Source organism: Lissotriton vulgaris, chromosome 3_1 (assembly GCF_964263255.1).
Source record: "Lissotriton vulgaris chromosome 3_1, aLisVul1.2, whole genome shotgun sequence".
Taxonomy (NCBI): domain Eukaryota; kingdom Metazoa; phylum Chordata; class Amphibia; order Caudata; family Salamandridae; genus Lissotriton; species Lissotriton vulgaris.
In genome coordinates, this window is record NC_141689.1 from 2,056,427,921 (window position 1) to 2,056,451,512 (window position 23,592).

The window sequence follows — 23,592 nt, forward strand, 5'->3', positions numbered from 1 at the left end:
TTGTTTACACGAGTTGCACTCTGGGTTTCACGCGTCATTGCGCACGTCATCGCGCATTGCAGATGTTCTTGGCGGCCATCTTAGTAAAGGCTGAAGCGGAATTTTCGTATTCGTCTGAACGTTTCTGCAAAAGCTCATTTCAGCCTCCTATTACTTACAATTCACATGGCGATTTAAAGCGATTTAAAGACAGATAAACGCTTATTTTAAGAAAGATTAACAGTGACTTAAAGAGAGAAAAACGACATTTAAAGATTGTAAAAATTCATTTCAGCAAATCTTTTACTACGGTGATTTGCACACCAATTATATTAATATTTTTTACTTTTCAGGTTGAATTACATTAATATTCTTATTATTCAAGTTTCATGCTCATTTAATTGCTTATATTGTTCATTTTGATTTTTATTTACAAATGTCTAACATTGCAGCACCTCCTCATTTTCTTCAGGTTGCAGGCGATCCTCCTATAGAATGGGATCTTTGGTTTTCAATGTTTATTGCTTACGTTGATGTCTTAGAAAAAGAGGATTGTTCAGCAAAAAGAAAACTCGCTCTTCTAAGACATTGTCTTGGTGGTGCAGGAATAAAAGAATTCGATAATTTACCACCCTTGGAAGATGCCGGTGATATGGATGTGTTTAGAAAAGCTTCTAAGCAAATGAAAATTCGTTTTGGTAGACGAATAAATACTGTGATGGAAAGGTTCAAATTTTACTCTCGTTAACAGAAACCGGATGAGACAATTGAGGATTACGTTGCAGCTTTACGTTCACTTGCTTGCACTTGTTCTTTCGAAACTATATCATACGAGCAAGTTCTCAGGGACCAAATCATGATGAAAACAAAAAGCAAAAAGATCCAAGAAAGGCTTTGGTTGGGTACTGAGACTACTCTTGCTGCAGTAGTGAACATAGCTAAGGGTACAGAACATTCTGAAATGTTTGTATCTGAAATAAGAGGTAAAAATCTGAAAGGAAATGTTCCTGAAGTTGAAGTGGCCATTGTTAAAACTCATACCGGTAATCCCACTTCGAACACTTTCAATGCTAGACCTACCTTTAAGAAGGAATATGTAAGGAATGCTAGTGATAATAAGAGTTTTACTAAGAAGAGTACAATAGTTTGTAACAGATGTGGTAGCACCAACCATGTTGGCAATTACAAAGGTTGCCCTGCCTGGGATAAAATCTGCATCAAATGTAAAAAGAAGGGACATTTTGTCAACGTGTGCAGATCTGGTCTTAGAATTAATTATATCTCTCCTGAAGAAGAAGAAGTCCTAAATAGTCTAAACTGCATACTTTCTGTTGATGAATGTATTCAAAATAATCTTCCTTCTTGTACAATTTGCATTGATGACAAACCCATTGAAATTTTTGTTGATTCCTGTGCATGGTACACCATTATTGGTAAGGATATTTTTGAACAACTTTGGAATAAGAGAGAACTCTTATGTCCAGATATATATCCCGGTGGGTACACAGGACGAAAGATAGCTTTAGAGGGTTTCTGTTGGGCTAAATTGTTTTTTAAGAACTGGGATATCAAAGCTAAGGTTTATGTCGCTACCAAGGGTGTTTCTATCCTTGGTTGGCCTCACTAACGTGCCTTAGGGATCAAGCTCCATCCAAATTCTGTTCCACCAGTTTATGTTGATGAGCCCCGGCTTGAAAAGCACGTTACTGACTCGTTAGTTAACTTAACTTTGAACACATTTAGCAACACTGATTTCACTAAGAGTGTACTCAAGAATTTTCCTGAAATTTTTAATGACAAACTGGGAAAATATATTGGTTTCAAGCATAAAATTGTCTTAAATGATAATGCTGTTCCTGTCAGGCATAGGGTAAGGAATGTCCCTTTAGCCTATAGACCCAAATTAAAAGAAATCCTAGATGACTTAGTAAACAGGAATATAATAGAACCAATTGAATCTTCCCCTTGGGTTTCGCCTATTGTGATTTCTCTTAAGAGTTCTGGCGAACTTCGCTTATGTGCGGATTTGCGCAGCCTCAATAAAGAGATATGGATTGATAAACATCCTTTGCCAAATATTCACGAGTTAATTTCCGCACTGTCAGGCGCTACTGTGTTTTCTTCAATTGATTTGGCTAGTGCATATCACCAAGTAGAATTAGATGAAGACTCAAGGAAATTGACTGTTTTTGTTACCCCAGAGGGCATGTTTCAGTATTTACGCATGCCTTTCGGGTTGGCAAGTGCGGCCTCCGTCTTCCAGCGTCTCATGAAAGAATTATTGGCAGACTGCAAAGGGGCCATAGCTTTCCAAGACGACATTTTGATTTTTGGGAAAGACCATACTGAACAGAATCTTTCTTGTGTTTTGGGGAAAGTCCGTTCTAAGGGTCTCACTCTGAAATATAATAAGTGCAAATTCAGACAAGAAATAGTTGAGTACCTTGGACATGAAATATCAAGTCATGGAATCAAACCTAAGGTTAATCATGTCCAAAATATTGTCAATGCTCCTTCTCCCAGTTCAAAGGAACAGTTACTTTCTTTTTTAGGATTGACTGAATTCTACGGCAAATTTGTTAAAAATTATTCTGATATTGTGCATCCCTTAAGAATTCTTCTAAAGAAAAATGCAAAATTTGTTTGGGGGAAAGAACAAGAGAATTCCTTTGAAATTTTGAAACGAAAAATTGTTAAAGCCCCATTTTTGAAACCTTACTCTGTGGGTAAAGAATGTATCGTTTATGTTGATGCAAGCAATGTCGGTTTAGGGGCTGTTCTAATGCAAAAGGATAAATCTGGTGAGTTTGTTGTTTCTTACGCTTCTCGAGCTCTACGTGATGCCGAGAAGAATTACTCAACTATAGAGAGAGAATTACTTGCTTGTACTTGGGCTTCTCAGCATTTCAGACAGTTTTTGTGGGGGACAAAATTTTCTTTAAGAACTGATCATAAGCCTCTGATCACCATGTTAGCCGCTGGTGGTGGAAGAGTTCCTATTGCTCGCTTAGCGAGACTAGCGGCCAAATTACAGGAATACCGTTGTGAGGTTGTATATATTCCAGGTCGTTTAAATGTTCACGCGGACTGCATGTCGCATTTTCCAGCCAGTGTAGAAGTTGGTGACAGCATAGATTGTGATGTTGCGTACTCGTTTGCGGATGTCAATATAATTTCAGATCAAGAAAATTCTTTAATTCTTTCAGAAAAGAATTGGTCAGAAGCTATGGAGAATGACGTTGTCTTGAATCTAGTTAAGCAGTATTTGATTAAAGGTTGGCCTGAAGAAAGGAAGCTTTCTGGTGAGTTAGGATCGTTTTACAAAGTTAAGGATGATTTAATGTTATGTCAAGACATCATCCTCAGATCAGATAAAATCATACCTCCCACAAGTTTGAGAGAAAAGATTTGCAAATTGGCTCATGAAGGGCACATGGGAATGTCGACCACCAAAAGAAGGATCAGGGAACACTACTGGTGGCCTGGTATTGATGCCATGGTAGATAGTTGGGTCAGGAATTGTTCCCCTTGCTCTTTGAGTGACAAATCTGTGAAGAGTTTGGCTGTTGACACTACTCCCATTGAGTATGCTAATGGTCCTTGGCGAAGGTTAGCAATTGACATTATTGGACCTTTTAGTTACCAGTCCGGTAAGGAAATGTTTGCATTAGTTTTAATTGACTACTTCTCTAAGTGGCCTGAATTAAAAATTGTTGAGAAGATCTCCTCAGAGCATGTAATTGATTTCCTTGACGAGATTTTTGCTAGAGAAGGTTTGCCAGAGGAACTTATTTCAGACAATGGCCCACAGTTCATCAGCAACGAGTTTGAGTGTTTTCTCAGAAATTGTGGTATTATTCACAAAAGGACCTCTAATTATTTTCCACAAGCCAACGGCCAAGTTGAGAGGTTCAACAGAGTCATCAAAGAATCTTGCCAATTGGCCATTAAAAGTGGTTTGAAGTGGAAGAAAGCACTTCAGGCTACCTTATTAACTTATCGATTGTCTCCCAATTCAGTCACTGGCCTATCCCCTTTTGAATTATTGCGAGGGAGGAAACCAGGTTCTCGGCTCTTTCCCTGGTGGTTAAAAAGTGATACTCCCTACGAGGTAGACTTTAAGACACTAAGGAATAAAATTGGGAAATACCAAGAAATTATGACCCAGCACTCTGCCAAAAAGAAGTATAGCACTTGCAGTGTAAAAGTGGGTGATCGAGTTCGTGTAAAAATGGGTGGTTTGTTTCACAAGAATGTCTCTAGATGGTCTGATCCCATCAAAGTAATTGACATTTTTAGCAAAGCTGTCAGAGTTGAAGGGGGGAAAATATGGAATTTGAGAAGGATTTCCTTATGCAAACCCTTTGTTACCCCTTCTCAAAAGACTACTCTTCCAGAGAAACTTGTTTCAGATAGTTCCTCCGGTATGCATGAGAAACCTGTCTCAGATCATAGCTCAGATGGTTTCTCTGGTATGCATGAAGTTTATGACAATTTAGAAAAGGAGATTGTAAGTAATTCTGATGTTGTGATCAATTCTGATGTTCGACCTGTTCCGTATGTTGCTATAGACAACCAATCAGATGTAGTGTGTGAAGATATCTCATTAAGACGTAGTGAGCGTGTTAAGTTTGCTCCTTCAAAGTTTAAAGATTTTATTAGAACTTGATTTCTTTTTGCACTATCTTGTTTTTTTTTATTTTGTTGTTTTTTTAATTTTTTTGTTGTTTTTTTTTAAAGGGGGGGAGGTGTGTGGTATTCCATTACATTATGTCATCTGGAACTTTCCTATGTCACTCAGTAGAGTGTTTGCTTCTTGGAACGTTTCTCCTTGAAGATGTACTGGTCTGCTGAACCGATGATGAGGATACCTGTTTCCTGCTGTGGTTGTTAAGCTGTTCTTCCTTCTAATAAACCTGCTTGAACCTACTCATCGTGTAGTCCTCCTTACTACACCCACCCCCACTAGAAGTGTGCAGTTCTAAATCTTGAAAACCACCAAACTGGCCCACAACGCTGCCATGAGAGGGAAAAACATCAGGAACCAATTGATGTGCACCACCATGAACACCCCGCAAACTACTCTGGGCTGCTATTAATGACCCACCAGCCCCAAATGACGTGCCCTCAGCATCCAAAATGACTCCAGGACTAAAACCCCCTTCATCTATTTGTGCCCACTCCCCTTCGCCCCTAGAACTCCCCACCACAGATAATGCAACTGTCTGGGAAGCAGGGGTAGAGAACAACAAAGGACTACCCACATTACCTTGCTCATCATAAAGCGCAATCCTGGCATCATTATCAGAATACACTTGACCTCTTTGAAAATCAAACTCTCCATGCCCCCCTGCCCCACCTGCCCCTTGAGTGACAGTGTCACTCGCTCCCATGAGCTGTGTCTCAGCTACCAATTGCCTCACAGGATTTAATAAAGGCTCAGATGGATGCAAAAACCCTCGACCTACACCCTGCCCAACACCCAGCTGCAGAGAACCTCTCTGTGCACCACGCTTTAGAACGCCTAAAACCGGCCCAGAAAAACGCTCCAGCACAGGGTCAGAGGCGGAGCGCTTCTTGCTCCCTCTCCGCCCCCCCGTTTGGCCACAGGCTTCAACGGAAGCGCTTCCACATGCCTCGCCTGTGCGCGAGGCACCAACCCCGCCTGCTCCTCAACCGGCACTTCAGCCGGCCCCCCCACTGCCGCAGAAACACAAGGCAGAATGCCAGGCAGTACAAAAACCTCCCCGCTTCCCGCGACAGCGCGCGCTGACTCAGGAGGGGCCGGCTTCCTAGTGCGAGACCAGCCCCTCTCACTCACCTGACCCACCCAACGTCTTTTCGGGGAAGAAGACGGGCCGGCCCCCACCGACCAACAAATCAAGTCGTCCAGCCTCCGATAACAGGCGCATTGTCTCGAGGACACGAAAGTCTTCCATAATAAAGCCAATTATAAAACGCTAGGCTTAAAAACAAAAATTCACTAAATACCACGATATTAATACAATGAAAAAACTTTTAACTATCTAACCTCCCAGCCACCAGGTCACCAAACCTAAAATGGTGGCTGGGAGGCAGAGTCAGGGACCTAAATAGCCAGGCTACCAAAGGCTACCAAAAATAGCCCAAAACAATCTCGAATGTTCTGGGCTTCAACCCCTGCCCCCCACGCAACCCTCCCAATCGCCCGGTGGGGGGGACCTCCCTGCGGTCGGCTGCCCCCCCAAGTCCCCCTTCCGTTTGAATGCATGGATTGTACAGAGTTCATGAGCACATGAGAACTGCGCTTTGCGCATGTTTAAAGTCACAAAGCATCTGGGATTCCAAATGGCAAGAAAGAGGGCAGCGGTGCTGGAACATTTTCAGATTAGGAGCTGGCGAGGCATTTAGCTTATTAAACGTTCAGTAATCTGGAGAATGCTACGGATTTCAAGGGTTTAGTGCAACAAATGAACCAAGGAGCCCCAAGCCAGTCAGACTCACAGGGTCAGCGCTGCAGCTGCCCAATGCGTGTGTCTCTCGCTCACCTTGTGACCGGGGCTCCACGGACACTCAGTGTGGCCAGGGACTGCCGGAGGACCCCCACCCTTCCGTTAACAAACATTAATAACAGGACATGAGAGGCATTTCTTTGGAAGGCGGGGGATCTTTCGACCCCCCGGCCGTATTTATTAAAACATACAAAATAAATAAAAAATTGAAATAAACAATATTTACACAATTACGCAGAAAACGTTTACAATTGATATATACAGATATCAGCTGGCTAACCTTAACATACTTCTAGTACAAGGTATTTCCAATCCGAGACTAGCATATCAATCACATACAATAATTATTTTCTGCGTACCTATTTGGGCCTACGGCAAGGTCAATAACTGGTGTCAGATCCTTACTAAATCACCCCTCCTGAATGAGTGCGCATGTGCAGAGGGCCCGTTTATCGGGAGGGTACTTCTACCCCCGGTTACCCCCATACGTCCGACTAACCACGCCCTTCCATAGAAGTGCGCATGTGCAGGGGGCCCATTTACAGGGAGGGTACTTCTCCCCCCGGTTACCCCCATACACCGGATTAACCACACCCTTCTGTGGAAGTGCGCATGCGCAGATGGCCTGCTTACAGTGAGGGTACTTCCGCCCCCCGGTTAACCCTGTATGCCCTATTAACGCCAATAAAAGGGGGCCCTTGCATCTCTGCGCCGTTTACTGGCGTCATTGTGCACGTGGGGGGTGGCCAACCAGCCTAGAGAAAGCGTGACTCTCCCCTACCCCGCACCCATGTACCCAACCTGTACCTGCCCCTGGAGTTCTAGGAGAGACCACTTGTCTCTCCCTTTGGGCGACCCCATTTGCGAATAGCGCCGCCCCCTAAGGACCTTAAATTAACTGCTCACCAATCATGACCTTACCGCCACAGGCCAGCATAGTTGACCGACTATCTGCCCCCCCCCCCCACCCTCCTACACTGAAAGGTCATGCCCTAACCTAAAATTTATAAACCTAGCCGTTATATTTTTTAGTCCGACTATCGGGACCTACCAACTCCCTGCAAGATCATACCTTGTCCCTTTATGCCCTTAACTAGGCAAGAACATTCTCTGCAATGGTTTCATCCCCAGCTGTGGACAAATGGACGCCATCTATTAAGAAGCACAACTCCCCCCAGATGCACCCCTGGGCTATGGTGGTCTGTAATTAGCAAGCCTCACTATTGTTCGTACCAGGTATTTGCTTCCAGTGGCCCAATGGCCTCACAGACTTGCTTCCCCTATCTGGAGATCTGGAATGCCTGCGCCAGGGTGTACTTCTGGTACGGACATGTCGACCTCACTTCTACCCAGACGTCCCGGTGTACCTGCCCTTTCATGCCCCCCCCCCCAAATGCGTGCTAAATATGCTAGGGCTGTCTGCTCCAGGGAAATTAGACCTGCCGCCATAAGGCCACCAGATGGGCTTAATTGATGGCATTACGCTGCGCCCGATAAGACACCCACTGTTGGTGCAACTGAAAAGGCTTCCCGGGGAACCATAGGCCCCACAAGGCTCCCACTGGCGTATCGTGAAGTCAGTGAACCACCCACACCTACCTCTGGGAAATGTTCAGTGTGTGTCTACCTCCTAACTGTGGAAGTCCCCAAATGCGCTGTGTCTGCTAAAATGACAACTGGGAGCTCGGGCCCAGTAAAGGCAGAGTCCTGCTTCCCGACAAGGGGTGCTGAGGTGTTGCAAACCCCTATTACTCCTGGGTTTGTCCAAGCTGGCAAGGCACACCCCTGTGTACTGCCACATTACTACGGCTGGCACCACAAATTGGTAACCAACGAATATACTATCATGACCACGGTGGCCCTGCAAGCACAGGCGCCATTACTGTAGAAATACTGTTTCCTGATAAGGAACATACTGCCATACTATGTGAAGCAAGGAAAAACCAAAGGGGATGATGGACGGAGCGTTGACAATAAAAACACTCACCCCCAGTCAACTGATCTGGGTTTAATCCATCACCGTTCTTTAGCTCACTCCGCCACCCCAGTTCAGACATGGGCATATGCAAATCAGTCTGACCCTGTGCCTCATGGGAACAGTCCAGCCCGAACTGCCAAGTTTAAAAACAATCCCCCCACCGCCTCTTAAAAAGAGCGCTTGCTTCCTTCAGCTGATCGCGCACCTCACCACAGCTGTTTTAAAGCCCAAAGACCTCGCGTTGCATTTGCAAGGGGTTCCCTTAACGGCAACTGTTCAAAATGAGCACCTGCGTACTTAAATGTAAACCTGGTTTTCCAGAACCACTGGACAAAATCCCAATATTTCCATTGGGTCGGCTTTGAACCCCAGTCTACCGAGACATGCTAAACAGTATCGCTGCCACCATACTCCCTCAACCACCCTGTTAAGCGTGCAGTGTATTTGCTTGCACCCTGGGATTTTAGCCAGGGCTAAAATACTGCCCAACTCCACGAACATTAGCATCCACGGCAGCACTTAGCAATTAAGGACTGTGAGGACATACCCATTGCGCTGTGATGGGGAGGGGCCCTCTACTGCGCGCACCAACGCCGCTCTGTCCCTGTATTCCATTGCAGGGATATCGATGCACCAACGCCGCTCTATGAAACCATAACCCGATTCTGATGTAATCCGAAATTACTTCGCTGCTCCGGATGTCCAACAAACACCGCACAATGTCGGCACCTGAAAGATCAAGAAAAAAATTATTACAACCTACTAGAGGCTGGAAGGGCAGGACGTGGCGCGTAGGAGTCAAAGAGGCCGAATCCCGCAGCCTTTTAACCCTTCGTCGGCCAGGCCTTTGTTCCCTTTGTGACCCGGAAGTGACTCAATCACTTCCGGGTCACCAGGGGACCAGGGGTGGGTGGGGGCGGGTGTGCCCTGCCAAAACTGCGGCGGGCTAATGTTGGCCCCGCCTTTCCTAGAGATCTTGAAAAACAGTAGCGCTGTGCTCAGCTCCGCGCGTGACATGTCGGTAGCATGGCTGTAGCATCAGCTTGGTCTTCGTAACCAAAATTAAAACTACCAGAGGAAGAGCCACAGGAAGTAAAAGTGTTCATAAAAATTAGTGAGACTACTTTCTTACTTAGATTGACTGTAACATTTAAATAAATAACACATTAAAAATTGCTAGCAGAGAGACCCATCATGTTTGACTCGAGGTTAAAGGAAATATATTCACTTTGTATTGTCTTTACTTTTTTAATTCTAGATTTCTCTCAGAAAACATGACAGAGGAGGAAATCATACTGCACATTGGTATCACATGGTAAAGGTGATGGTAAAATTGGTAAAAGATCACACACAAACAGAGACAGACGTGTACGTCTTCAAGCACCGGCACAGACACATAAGCACATACACACCATCGGAGAACACAAGCAAGCACACGCTTCAAAACATCAACACCAACACACGCGCACACACACACACACACAGGATGGACCAATTATACAACCACTGGCAGACACAGACACACATCCAGAAATACATACACTTATTCAACGCCGGTACGCACCGAACAAACAGACACACACTTACACACAGACAGCAATAGGTACAGCAATACAAACACCGGCACACACCGAACACAATTCAATTTCAAAGCTTTATTCGATTATTAAAAACAATCACAAAAGCATACAATATGTAAAACACAGGCTACAAACATTTCAGTGGAGAGAACAACTCATCAATAATGGGATTTAAAAGGTGTTAAAACACCAGACTTTTCCTATGTGAAACAGCTTTAAGTAAAAAGGTAGCAGTAAAAAAACAGATATCTATGGAATCAAGTGCAAATAACAGTTTCAATGCTTGGGCTATAGTATACACAGAGTATTTCTTAAAAACAGGTCTGAGATAATAACCATGAAGGTGCATATAAAGAGGGCAAATAAGCATAAAGTGCAAAGTGCTTTGCCTGGATAGGCCATCACCGGGGCAGGGGGATTGGCTATGAATTGTCATCACTGGAAAGGCCACTAGATTATGTACAATACCAAGTCTCAACCTCCTGAGAACAAACTGGTGCGATTGCTTGGTAATAGTTTTAAGGTACATAGGCATGCCACTGTCTTCCAACATATTAGAATAATAAAAAACATGAGTTGACATGAGGCTGCATTTCGCCCTGCGCAAGTTAGATTTGGTCCCAATAATTTTTTAAGTTCCTTTTTTGGTACAATAACAGCACTATGGGGGTCATTAACAATGTCCAGGTTAAAGATTTCACTATAGGAAGATGAAACGTAGTTTAACCAGGGAATCTTACGGGCGTTGTCCAAATTGAGACAATCTAAAATAATCCGCCTGGTGAAATCAGTCTCATCTTTAACCCAGATTGACCTCCAGACCATTAAAGGTCTCATTCCCATTAGGTCTGTAAGATGGTTCATGCCCACCTCGCTATGGCACAATTCATTGGATGCCGAGGAGGGTAAACAAAGGAATCTTTTAAGGAACCGATTCTCGGTGACTTGTAGATCCCTGTGCTTACAATAGCCCCATATACCAGAACCATATAGAGCAATAGATACACATCTATGCCTATAGATATTTAACATGTCTGGTATACGGCGACTACCTAGCTTAGATGCAAAGCGAAAAACTCCGGAGGAGCTTTTGCCCATCCTAGCATTCACGTTTAAAATCTCAGGTGCCCAAGTCCCTCTGTTATTAAAAGTTACTCCAAGGTAACAAAATCTGTCCACCACCTCAATTTTATGATTATTAAAATGGAACCGCTTGGAAAGTTTCATCCGTTTGCCACAGGTCATAATGTAGGTCTTGGAGTTGTTAATTTTCAGTTTTCTCCCCTTAATGAAGTCATAAAAATAGTTCATTAAATTTTGGAGCCCGTTCGGAGTACGCGAGAGTAAAACCGTGTTGTCGGCATATAGCAGGACTGGCACAGGGTGGCCACCAACCTGCGGAGAGTCAGCCTGTACCCTCTTCAATTCGGACTCTATAGAATTTATAAAAAGGGAAAAAAGCAGGGGGGTCAGCACACAGCCTTGTCTTATGCCTGACTTAACCCTAATTTTCCCAGTGCATTCACCTGCCTGGCCATAACGGATCTGAGCCGATAACTTATTGTAGAGTCTGGCCAGGAAGTATATAATTGCTGGGGGAGCTCCCATGCCCAATAAAGTGGACCATAACAAATTATGGTCCACTAAATCAAAGGCACTCGAAAGATCAGCGAAACAGAGAAATAGAGAGCCCTGTTTCACTTTCGTGTATTTTCCAATAAGGAGGTCGAGATTGATACACTGCTCTGTTGTCCCAAGGCCTTTGCGGAAGCCGTATTGGGACTCGCCAGAATTTTGTTTTCCTCCGCCCATTCCATCAACCGCATCAGGAGAACCCTACTCATAATCTTAAGGGAGGAATCCAGAAGGGAGATAGGGCGGTAGTTCTTGGCCTCTCCTCTATCTCCCTTCTTGTAGATGGGTAGGATTATGGATTCACTCCAGGTAGGTGGTGTACTCTCCAAGACTGAGGCGTTAAACACCTGTGTTAGGAGTGGGCTCCAAAGTGTCGGGTTGGATTTATACAGGTCGACCGGGACCCTATCAGGTCCCGGTGCCTTTCCCCCTTTACTCTGACTAATAGCAGTATCAACTTCATGTAGTGTGATGTCCAAGGATATCTTCGTTTCAAACATTGGAGGGGAAAAACTGGCGCAATCCTCCCTAGTCGGATTAAAAATTCCAGAAAAGTGTGCAACCCAGTTCGCTTCACTAACCTGGGCTGAATATATGGGGAAGTCTTCTTTTACAAGAAAGGGGCTATTAACCATGGTCCAAAAGAGCCGACTATCATGCAATATGGATGCTTGATTAAGAGCATCCCAAGCTTGTTCCCTTAGCTCTTGTTTCCTGCGTATAAGATGGTTTTTGTATGTCAATCTAAGGGATATAATAGCCTCCCTGTCTCTGGGTTGTTTAGTGAGTGCCTGCTTAAGTTCCCGCAGAGATTTGGTGCACATACTATCAAACCAACCCACATTTTCCTTCTTGATTTGGGCTTTGGTGATGGTAAGACATCTTTTTATAACTGTGCCTAACTCCACAAAATCAACTATAATGCACTCAAGGGGTGCCTCTGGATCCAAACATTTATATGTATGTATGTATGTATAAATTGTTTTATAGCGGGCTCTCTTACTGGAGAGTATCCTGGCGAGAAGGAGAAAAAACGGGGGGAGAACAACAGAGATCAACTTATGTCACATTTCTAAACAGGTAGATTTTGAGATTTTTCTTGAACTGAGTAACACCTTGACTGGAGCGCAGATGTAATGGGAGAGCGTTCCAGGCTCGGGCCGCCACAACGGCAATGGACTGGCCACCCAGCCTGGCTCGCCTAAACCCTGCAGCAAACCCTGCTTCTATGATTTTAAGCTGCAACTTCTCAGAGTTACCCATACACCACTTAATACAGATTCCATTCTGTCTACAGGGGGTAACATCTTCAATTATCAAACGGTGGGTGTTAACTGGTAGCCCCCAGACAGAAATCGACATGGTAATAGCATTATGGTCGCTACTTCCAAGGTCGGCAACAATGGGTACTGTACAAAAAGGGACAAGATGTGTAGAAACCAATAAATGGTCGATAACAGAGGCCGAATTCAATCCTACAAAGGTTGGGACAGAGTTACCATCAGCATCTGCAGCCGGAGGGTGAATCATAAGGTCCATATTTAACATAAAAGAATTAAGAGAATCACCATAGGGTGAATGAATAAAATGTGCCCGGTTTTCCCCATTATCCCCATCGTATCCACAAATTCTGGTAAATGAATGAGGACAGGTACGAATATTAAAATCCCCTCCCCAGATGATATCCATAGATTTGTGAATGCCCTTGCGGATGTTACTCACGGCTAAACCCAACTCCTCCACCACAGTAGTATTAGAATCATCAAACAAGTTGTTGTAGTGGATTATCAGCATAATTACATGGCCCCTTACATGTTCTAAGATTAACATTTGAGAATGGTGACCCACAGACTGATGTGATTTCATACAAACAGGGAAATTCACAGAAAGTAAAATTACTAGCCCCCCTTTAGCCCTACCCATATTAGACCTTTGTGCCGGGTTGTTATATGACACAAATCCATCAAGGTTAATATCAGTGGTTACCCAAGTCTCTTGTAGACATAAAACATCAAAATCAGAAAGGATTTCGCTCCAGCCCAAGGACGACGTTTGCCGACTCCAACCTGCAACATTCCAACTGGCAAATTTAAAACCAGGGAAACAGGGGGAAGGTTCAATAGTCACAGGTACATTGGAAATTGAGGGCTTGTTGGCGACTAGGGGAACCATCATAGCAGGAAAAACAGCAGGGACAGGTGAATTAGCTCCCTGTGAGTGTATGTGCACCAGTGTAGAGATGGGAGATGTTACGGCTACTAAGCATTGACCCATATCTGCAACTAAATTATTATCGATGGTTCCTATTCCCTGAAAGGGTGAGTACACCGGGACAATAGTAGGAGGCATTACAGGTGGGGGAATAAAAGAAGAACTGGTACCTGATGTTACAACTAGACCATTGCCAGGAATGAAAGGGGTGGGATCTAAAGCTGGGGGCAGTCAGTCAACACCATCCAGCCCGTTAAGACAGTTGAATCGGTTATAATCATAGAACGGGGTCTCCGGGGGCCGAAAAACCGGTCTTGCTACATACCCACGATATTTACCCCTCCACTCAACCCTCGTCCAATTACCTTGGACTTGGTCATGGTGCATATGGGTAGGGGGGAAGAAAAAAGACACTGACAGAGTCTGAATGGTGGAATCGAGAGATCTATTAGACCCGGCACATATGTGTAGAACAGTCCTAGGATCTCGAAAGCTCACCGTAATGCAATCCCCAGTTATAGATTTTCTGGTTTTACCCAGCCAGGGTACCCTTCTCACCATGATAATTTCATTGTCAAAATGGGCCGGGAGGGGTCTATTCCAGTTCAACCATTTAATGACTTTACTTTTAAAAGAGTGAAAGTTCTCACCTTCGCCCGCCTCAAGAGGGGGGACACCAGCCATAACTACCATGAAGCGGTTAGCCTCAGGGGGCAGATCGGGTCTATGTGGTCCAGGGGCAGGCTTCTCAGGGGGTGCGGGAGCAATATAGTCATTGTATATAGCCCCATTGGAAGTTGTCGTGGGGTGGACTGGGCCTACTGGTTGCAAAGATGGAATAATAGGTTTGCTATATTGTGTCGGGGCTAAGTTGGCCATAAGAGGTTGCGGAGGGGGAGCAGCAGTAATCACCAAGGGAGGTCCTAAGTTAGCTGGAAGGGTTTGAGAGTTAGGAGGAGGATTAGGGGGAGGGTTAGACTCAGAGGGTCTACCTCGGATAATAGCCGAGGTTTTCATACTGCTTATGGCTGCCTCCAAGATAGTGAGTCTAATCTCCACTTTCTTTATGCTCTCACTGATGGGCAGGAGCAGTGACCTAAGTAAAAATTCCAGGTTACCTAAAGAGGTAACGGGGGTGATGCATTAGATGGAATATCCCCAGGGGCATTGACATGGTCAGTGATGTTAGTACCCTTAACAGAAGGAGTTTCATGCACCTCCACTAGTACCCCATCAGTGATGGGAGGGGGCTTAGAAGCTTTCCCGAAATCGGAGTGTGGGATTTTGGTTTTACCCTGCCCTCCCCTCAGCTTCCTTCTTCTCTTGTTTGGAGGTGGGCCATGCATCTCTGCCACAACTACTTGCTTCAGCTTTGTTTTCCTTGGCTTTACTGCAGTGGGGACCTGAGTGATTAGGTCAACAGCCGTACAACTGAGACTGTGGAGGGGAGCTGCACTAGATTCCTGATCAGTAGGCAAACGGGGGTTGGGAATACAATCCCGCAGTAAAAGAGGGACGCCTTCCTGGGATAATAGCTCCTCACTAATGTTAAATGATCCTCCCTCTTGGGTGACAGGATGAGGGATGATGTCCGTAAAGGGCCTATTTTTCAAGTTCTCAATAGAGCAACGATGCTCAGCCCTGCGCTCAGCCAGAGAGGTTTCCTTATCCCCATCACCGGGTGCCCGAGAAAAATAATTGTCCAGAGTCCCATTTCTGTCTCCCACCACCTTCACAGTAATTCCCTCCATAGCCGCTGATGCCATGTCCGACACCTAAATCAAGGTCCAAAATCCAGTACAAAGCAGGCAAAAGAGGGCAGGCCCAGCCCAGCCTACACTGGCCTACGAGGGCCTCAGAGGGCCCGCCCTTTGCCCGGGCTTAGCCCCGGGCTCTCCCGCGCGCTCCCGCGACGAGGGGGATGGTGCTTGATTTTATGTTTATAGTATTTTATTGAAAGGGTACACAGATAAAAAAGACATTCAAGCAATGACATTGTGCTGCAACCCCGGGCGCCCATCTTCAAGATAATGCTACGTGTCCCGCAAGTGCAGTAGAGGCTGCGGGGGCTCCGTTTCCATCAACATCACATTAAATAACACCCTGAGGCAGAAATAAAGTCTCCGTGCCCTTCCCCTTTTAAAGAAACAGTTCCTCCCCAACTCCCCCACCCACCTTTGCCCCCCTCCCCTCCTCCCAGTTCCCCCGTCCAGTGTCCTGTCTAGCTAAACCTTCTGAGCTCAGCCCACCCCACTATCCCCTATCTCTATCTAGCCTGTGGTTATTGAGCAGTGAAGTCCAGCGGTGGTGTCAATCTCAAGAGCCTCAAGTACCTCGGACAGGTCAGCTCCCTAAACTCGGTGGCCAGTAATGCGTGAAAGGGCTGCCACAACTCCTCAAATTGCTCTACTTCCCCGGCCATCATCAGTGATCATTTCTCCATGCCCAGGACATGCCACAATCTATGTAGCCAACCCGTGATGGATGGAACCGTGGTGGACCGCCAATGTATTAGAATGTTCTGAACGGCGGAGCCCAGTGCTATAGCAATTTGTCTACCCCTGCGAGATTTCAGTGGATACATCAGTCCGTTAGGCAGGCCCAACAGGACGTATGCTGGGAAGCGGGGCAACTCTATCTCAAAGCGGGTGTCGATCTCATCTAGCACCTCCTTCCAGTAAAGGCTCAACAACGGGCACTCCCACAGGACATGTGTCAGTGTACCAGGATGCCCACACTCTCGCCAACAGGTATTATCGATATGCCTATCCATCTCATGCAACCGCTCCGGAGTCTAATACCAGTATGTAGACACCTTAGTGAAAGTTTCAGTTAGCCCTACATAGTATGCAGAGTGCTGTGCGCGGTATGAAATCTGGTCCCACTCTTTATGGCTCAGCTTTCTTCCCAGCTCTCTGTTCCAGCGTTCCCTACCTGGGTTATGAAAGTGTGTGGGGGGAGGCTGTAACATTTTATAAAGATCCGTGATGAGCTTAGCGTCCGAAGCTCGCGTCACTAACCACCTCTCGTACGGCAATAATTTCCTGTCTGCCAGCTCACGCACCTGTGGTTGCAAAGCCCAGTGTCGTACCTGCCAGTAGCGCATCCTATCTGTCTCAGCTAAACCATACTCTTCCTTAAGAGTCTGGAAAGGGAGAACTCCGTACACATGGAAAAGTGTCCTACAACCAGCAGCACGCCAGTGTGCGAAAGCTCCCTGGGTAATCCCCGGTGTGAAATCCGGGTTGTCTGCAATAGGTGTGAACGGAGAGGGGAACGTGGTAAGCTTGTGTGCATTGCTAGTAGTGTCCCACACCCTCAGCGGAACCCGCGTTACAAAAGACGCGTAGAGATTCGGAGGGCGATGAGCCCTACGCAGAAAGGGCACCTCTTGTAAAGGACGGCCGCCACCGCCTGATCTTGGAATAACCAATGCTTGTCCGACTCCCATCGGCTCCATTTAACCAGGTATCGAAGCTGCGCCGCTTGAAAATATTTGCGTAAGTCTGGGACCCCCAGTCCCCCGGATTCCGGTGCCAACGTGGAGAGAACTCTCCTCATCCTAGGCTTGCTGCCTTGCCAAATAAAACGGGATAGGGTCGACTGTGTCTGCTGAAACCAGCCCTTAGGCGGTTGCAACGGCAGGGCCCGAAATAGATATAATATCTGAGGGAGGACCGTCATTTTAACCGCTGCCACTCTCCCGAGCCACGATATCAATCCTTTGCTCCACCTCCCCAGTTCCTCCTTAATCTTTCCAGTCAAAGCCGTATAATTGGCTGTCACCATGGCCTGCAATGTAGATGCCAACAGGATACCCAGGTACTGGACCTGGTGGGCCGACCAATGCATGGGGAAGAGACCCTGCAACTCCCGCCGTGTTGCAGGAGTCAGGGAGATGTCCAGTGCTGTCGATTTACCCATATTAATTTTTAATCCAGCCACCCGTGAGAAAGCCTCCAATTCGCCAATACACGCAGGCAGTGCACGCCTCGGCTCCTCCAAGGTCAGAATCACAACGTCCGCATAGAGGCTGACCATATGAAGATATCCCCCCATCCTCACTCCAGTTGCGTCCGGATTCTGCCGGAGTCTCTGGGCGAGTGGCTCCATATATATATCGAAAAGGAGTGGGGACAAGGGGAAGCCCTGTCTGGTGCCTCGTTCAATGCCAAACCTTTGAGAGCCACAGCCATTCACCGGCACCACTGCCGATGGGAACTGGTAACAGTTAAAAACCAGGGTACGAAATGTTCCACCTATGCCCATCCTTGTCATAACCCGTTCCAAATAGGGCCAGTGCACCCGATCGAACGCCTTTTCAGCATCCACCGAAAGGAGCATTCTTTCTCCAGGAATCCGGGAGGCCTTCTTAAGAATATGTACTACCCTCTTGGTGTTATCCACCGTCTGTCTCCCAGGAACAAAGCCAGCCTGGTCCGACTCCACCAGGCCCGGTAAGTGAAGTGTTAGGCGTGCCGCCAGAATTCCTGTGTAAAGTTTTAAATCCACGTTCAAAAGGGAGATCGGGCGGTACGAGCTGCATCGGGACCGGTCCTTCCCTGGTTTAGGTATAACCGAGATCGTGGCCTGTAGGAGATCCGGAGGGATTGCCCCCGGTTCGGAGAAGGAGTTAAACAATTTAGCTAGTATAGGGGCCAACGTGGCGCTGAACGTCCTATAGAAGAGCGCTGTGCAGCCGTCCGGGCCAGGGGCCTTACCATGTTTAAGCCTGGAGATGGCAGCAATCACTTCCTCGACCCGTATCTCCCTTTCGAGATACTCCGTTTGAGATGTTTCTAGGGACGGGAGTGTGACTGAGTTCAGGTAGTCCTCCGACTCCTGCGCCATCAGACTCTCCCCGGTGTATAAGTCCGCATAGAATCGGCGGAAGGCCTCAGCTATCTGATCATCCTCTGTGACCAGTCCGCCATTTCCCGCCGCAATCTACTTCACCCGATGACGTTCATTGGCCACCCTGAGTTTGTTCGCCAAAAGGCGGCCACACCTGTCCCCCCGTGTAGTAAGCATGTTTTAGTCGAAGTGCTGCGTATTCTGCCCTATCCATGTCCAGGGATGACAGGAGCATCCTCGCTGCCTTCAGCTGTTTCCAGATCCTGGGGGCCCCCGTACGGCGGTGCACCTCTTCCAATTCCTTAACTTTTGCGTGAGCTCGTCCCGCTTCTGCCTCCGTTCCCTGTTCTCCGCCGAAGAAACCACAATAAATTCCCCTCTGACCACCGCCTTAAGTGCGGCCCACTGCCTCGCCACCGAGGTATCTGCGTTATCATTATGTGTTTGGAAGTCCCTGATCGCCGCTGTAACCTTTTGCACTACAGTTTTCTTATGTAACAGAGCGTCTCTGAGGCGCCAGACCCCCCGGGTGGCCCGGTCAGCCACCAGAGAGAAGCTCCCCGAGACCGGTGCGTGATCAGATAAAGATATGACCCCCACCTCCGATGTCGTAGCTAGATCACGGACTGGGCCGGTAACTATGAGGTGATCCAGCCTCGCGTATGTTTTGTGCCCGTGAGAGTAAAAGGAGTAGTATCGATCCGTGGGGTGCAAGTGGCGCCAAAGATCATGAAGGTCCAGGTCCACCAGTTGGGATTTAACTGCTTGTGATATTTCCCCTGTCTGTGGGGAGTGCTGAGCCGACCTATCTATAGCCGAGTCTACCACCATATTTAAATCTCCACCCAAAATTATGTGCCTGTCCGGGGATGCTGTTATGTCCACCAATGCTGACTGAAAGAAGCTATCCTGATGTTCATTCGGACAGTAAATCGTCCCGATGGTAAATGTCAGGACCCCCAATTTGAATCTATGCGCTAAGAGTCTCCCCTTTTGTTCTGCAAACTTGTGTAGGACCTCCCCTCTGAAAGAGTTTGACACTAAAATCGCCACCCCCGCCGTCTTGGTGTTGGACGAGGAAAAGAACTGGGTGGGAAATGTACGGGATCGTAATCTATGGCAGTCCCGCGCAAGCAAGTGAGTCTCTTGTAAAAGACAAATGTCAGCCTGTGTGTTCTCTAGCAAGGACAGGACTGCTCTCCTCTTGACAGGGTTATTAAGCCCCTTAACATTAAGGGTAACTACCTTAAGGGTTGCCATAGAGAGTCAAGACAGAATGAAACATGCATTGAATCCTGTGCAATGGGGGGCCTGTGGGCCTCAACTGCCCATAACTCCCCGTCGGGGCATCATGGAAAGCTCAAGAACACTGAACGGACTGTACCCTCCGCCTCCCTACCCAACTCCCAACCCCCTTGTCCCCCAACTCCCCAACTCCCCCTCCTCCCACACCCTTCACGGCACCCCAACTCCCCTCCACCCCTTCCCCCCCTCAAACCCCACAAACCCCCAACACCCTCCGAGAGATTGTCCCATCCATGTCCTGTCCGGACAAGTCCGTGGTAACTTATCGTAGTGGACGTCCAGCCACACCCTTTCTCCCTCTGCTCCCTCCCCAACCCCTCATGGCCCTAAGCCGGCAGGAACAGTAATGCAAAGTCGTGTCCTGAAGGGACCTCAGTTGATGTAGCACACCGTTCCACCTGAAAATAAGTCGGAAAGGATGACCCCAGGAATAAGGCGTTTCATGCTGTTTCAAGAAGTCTGTTGCGATTTTGAACACTTTCCGCTTTTGGAGGGTGATTACAGACAGGTCCTGATACAAGGCCACGGGGTGTCCTCGAAAAGTCAACAAGGGTTTTTTCCGGCCCTCCACCATGATCCGTTCTTTCAGTGGAAAGTCAGGAAGGAATGCCAAAATGTCCGGAGGCGGGGCTGACGCACGCCTCTGAGGGCCCACACGATGAGCTCTATCAATCCGTACTGGAAAGTCCGCCGCTTCACCCAATATGTCCCTGAAGAGCTCCCTCAGGTATCCCGCCACATCCGTCCCCTCTTCAGTGGATGGCACTCCCCGGACCCTGATTTTCCAAGTCTTCGTTGTGGGCCTGGAAGTCCATCTGTTGATCCCTCAAACGCAGCACCTCCTGTTGTAACTGCGTGAGTTCCTCATCTTGTCTCTGTGTGGAGCTTTCCACCGTGGCCACTCTCTCACCAAGACCGTCTACTTCTCTCCGGATCTCGCGGACCTCCCCGGCCACCTCCTGTTTCAGCGTTTGAAAATCGTCTCTCAGCGTGCCAAAAAGCGACTCCAAGAAGGATCGAGTGACCGGGGGTTCACTGCCTCCTGTTGCGCGAGAGCCACTCGCTGCGTTCGGTGACGGTTGATTCCTATCTCCCCTGGTCTGAGACCTGCCAAGCATCTCGGGGAGCGTGCGGTCGTTCCGTTTATTGCCCTTCTGACTCGCCATCTTGTCCTCGAGGCCGGCCTGCCAAGTACGGGCACCGCACCGGCCAGACACCCGGGCTGCGGCCCCACCCGCCTCCTCTCGCTAGGATGACTCTGTCCTCTGCCGCGGGGTGCACCTCCGGGACCCTCCGAGTCTGGGGACGACCTCAGCGGCCCGGGCACCGCTATCCGCTCCCGGCCACGCTACGATCAAGGGTAGGGAGCCGTCCGCGGCCTGCGCAAACCGGATCCTCTCGCCTAGCTTGTCCGTCGGCGACCGCTGCTGTTGTTTACAGCAAGCCGACCATCCGCGGCGTAGCTCTCAAGGGCACCACGTACCACCGCCGTCCACCGGTTTCTTCACCACCTCCGAAAGCAACTATGGCAGCTCTGCACGCCTCTGCAAGTTGTTGCACCCTTTCCGGTGATGGCACCGTCTTCGGATGGCTCTCCGCCCGGCCCCGGGATCAGTCGCCAGCCGGCCAGGAGCCGACTCCTCCGCAGCAGCCTTCTGGAGGGTCCCGGTTCCTATCCTTGTCACTGCGACTCTTCTTCCGCCTATGCGCCCTTCCGGCCTGCAGGCCTCAGATCAACTAGGCTGCAGACTGCGGCCTCAATTTCTGTCGGGATCGACAACCAGGGGTGGGTCGTCTCCACGGGCAGCAGGCACTTCTCCGGGCTTCCCAGCCCCGTCGCGGTACCCAGGCGTGGCTCCTACTTCCTTCCGCTGCACCAGCTCTGACGTCTGCGTGTTTCGGGGAAAGAGCTCTGCTCAGCCTCGGCTAGGACGCCATTTCTCCTCGCATCCGGTCTCGGCGTCGCTCAGTGCCACGGTCCGGACTACGGGCCCCCGGCCACTCCAAAGCTGGATTTCGGCTCTAACACAGCCCAATCTGTTCCCGCACCGTCCCCACTCGGGTTTATGCCGATGGGGGGGAGAACAAGCTATGCAGAAGGCTCAGGGCCCGGGCTGGGTCGGGAGCTCTGGGCGAAAGCGTCTCCTCACTCCGCCATCTTGGCCACGCCCCGGTGCTTGATTTTATAGGAGGAGAGTTAGGCTGTAGGTGGGGCGGGCGAGCAGGGAGAGCGGCCAGGTGGCAGGTGGCGCGGGTTAACAGGACTCCTGGGAAACGAAGTCCTGTCCCGCCGCTCGCAGCCCTGCATTCACCCAATCCTCACAGGTGTGGCCCAAGACTCTGCGCACAGGCGGCTGGCACGCCGCTGTGGGACCCGCGAAGCGGGTTCTGCAAGAAGTAGCGTAATGTCCGAAAAGATCCAGCAGCAAGGTCTAACAAGGTGTCCCAGAGCAGCGTTGCACACGAAGGCTTATCAGGCTGTAGGTGGGGCGGGGCGAGCAGGGAGAGCGGCCAGGTGGCAGGTGGCGCGGGTTAACTGGACTCCTGGGAAACGTAGTCCTGTCCCGCCGCTCGCAGCCCTGCACTCACCCAATCCTCACATTTGTGGCCCAAGACTCTGTGCACAGGCGGCTGGCACACCGCAGCGGGACCCGCGAAGCGGGTTCCACAAGAAGTAGCGGTAATGTCCGAAAAGATCCAGCAGCAAGGTCTAACAAGGTGTCCCAGAGCAGCGTTGCACACGAAGGCTAATCAGGCTGTAGGTAGGGCGGGGCGAGCAGGGAGAGCGGCCAGGTGGCAGGTGGCGTGGGTTAACAGGACTCCTGGGAAACGTAGTCCTGTCCCGCCGCTCGCAGCCCTGCACTCACCCAATCCTCACAGGTGTGGCCCAAGACTCTGCGCACAGGTGGCAGGCACGCCGCAGCGAGACCCGCGAAGTGGGTTCCGCAAGAAGTAGCGGTAATGTCCAAAAAGATCCAGCAGCAAGGTCTAACAAGGTGTCCCAGAGCAGCGTTGCACACAAAGGCTTATCAGGCTGTAGGTGGGGCGGGGCGAGCAGGGAGAGCGGCCAGGTGGCAGGTGGCACGGGTTAACAGGACTCCTGGGAAACGTAGTCCTGTCCCGCCGCTCGCAGCCCTGCACTCACCCAATCCTCACAGGTGTGGCCCAAGACTCTGAGCACAGGCGGCTGGCACGCCACAGCGGGACCCGCGAAGCGGGTTCCGCAAGAAGTAGCGGTAATGTCCAAAAAGATCCAGCAGCAAGGTCTAACAACACACACACAAACACACATAGAAATAATTACATTTATGCAAACACCAGCACACACAGTACACCGCACACACACACGAATAGGCACACACATATATGTTTTTCAGTGCCAAACAAGCATTGAAACAAGCATACTGCAAGGTTATTTCCTACTCCGGGCAAGGGGGCTTTTCGGGAATGGGAGGCTCATGGAGTGTTTAAGTGACCTACAAGGAGTGTGAAACTGTTATTTGGGGTCCTTACGTGGGTTTTTATTTTTCAAATACTGGATGGTATATTACACGAGCGA

The 23,592-nt window shown here is 48.5% G+C and overlaps 1 pseudogene; it reads left to right on the plus strand.

Moving 5' to 3' along the window:
* The window catches only part of LOC147728797 (small ribosomal subunit protein eS10 pseudogene), a 40,260-nt pseudogene extending 30,493 nt beyond the window's left edge, over positions 1–9,767 (plus strand).
* The last annotated feature ends 13,825 nt before the right edge of the window (positions 9,768–23,592 follow it).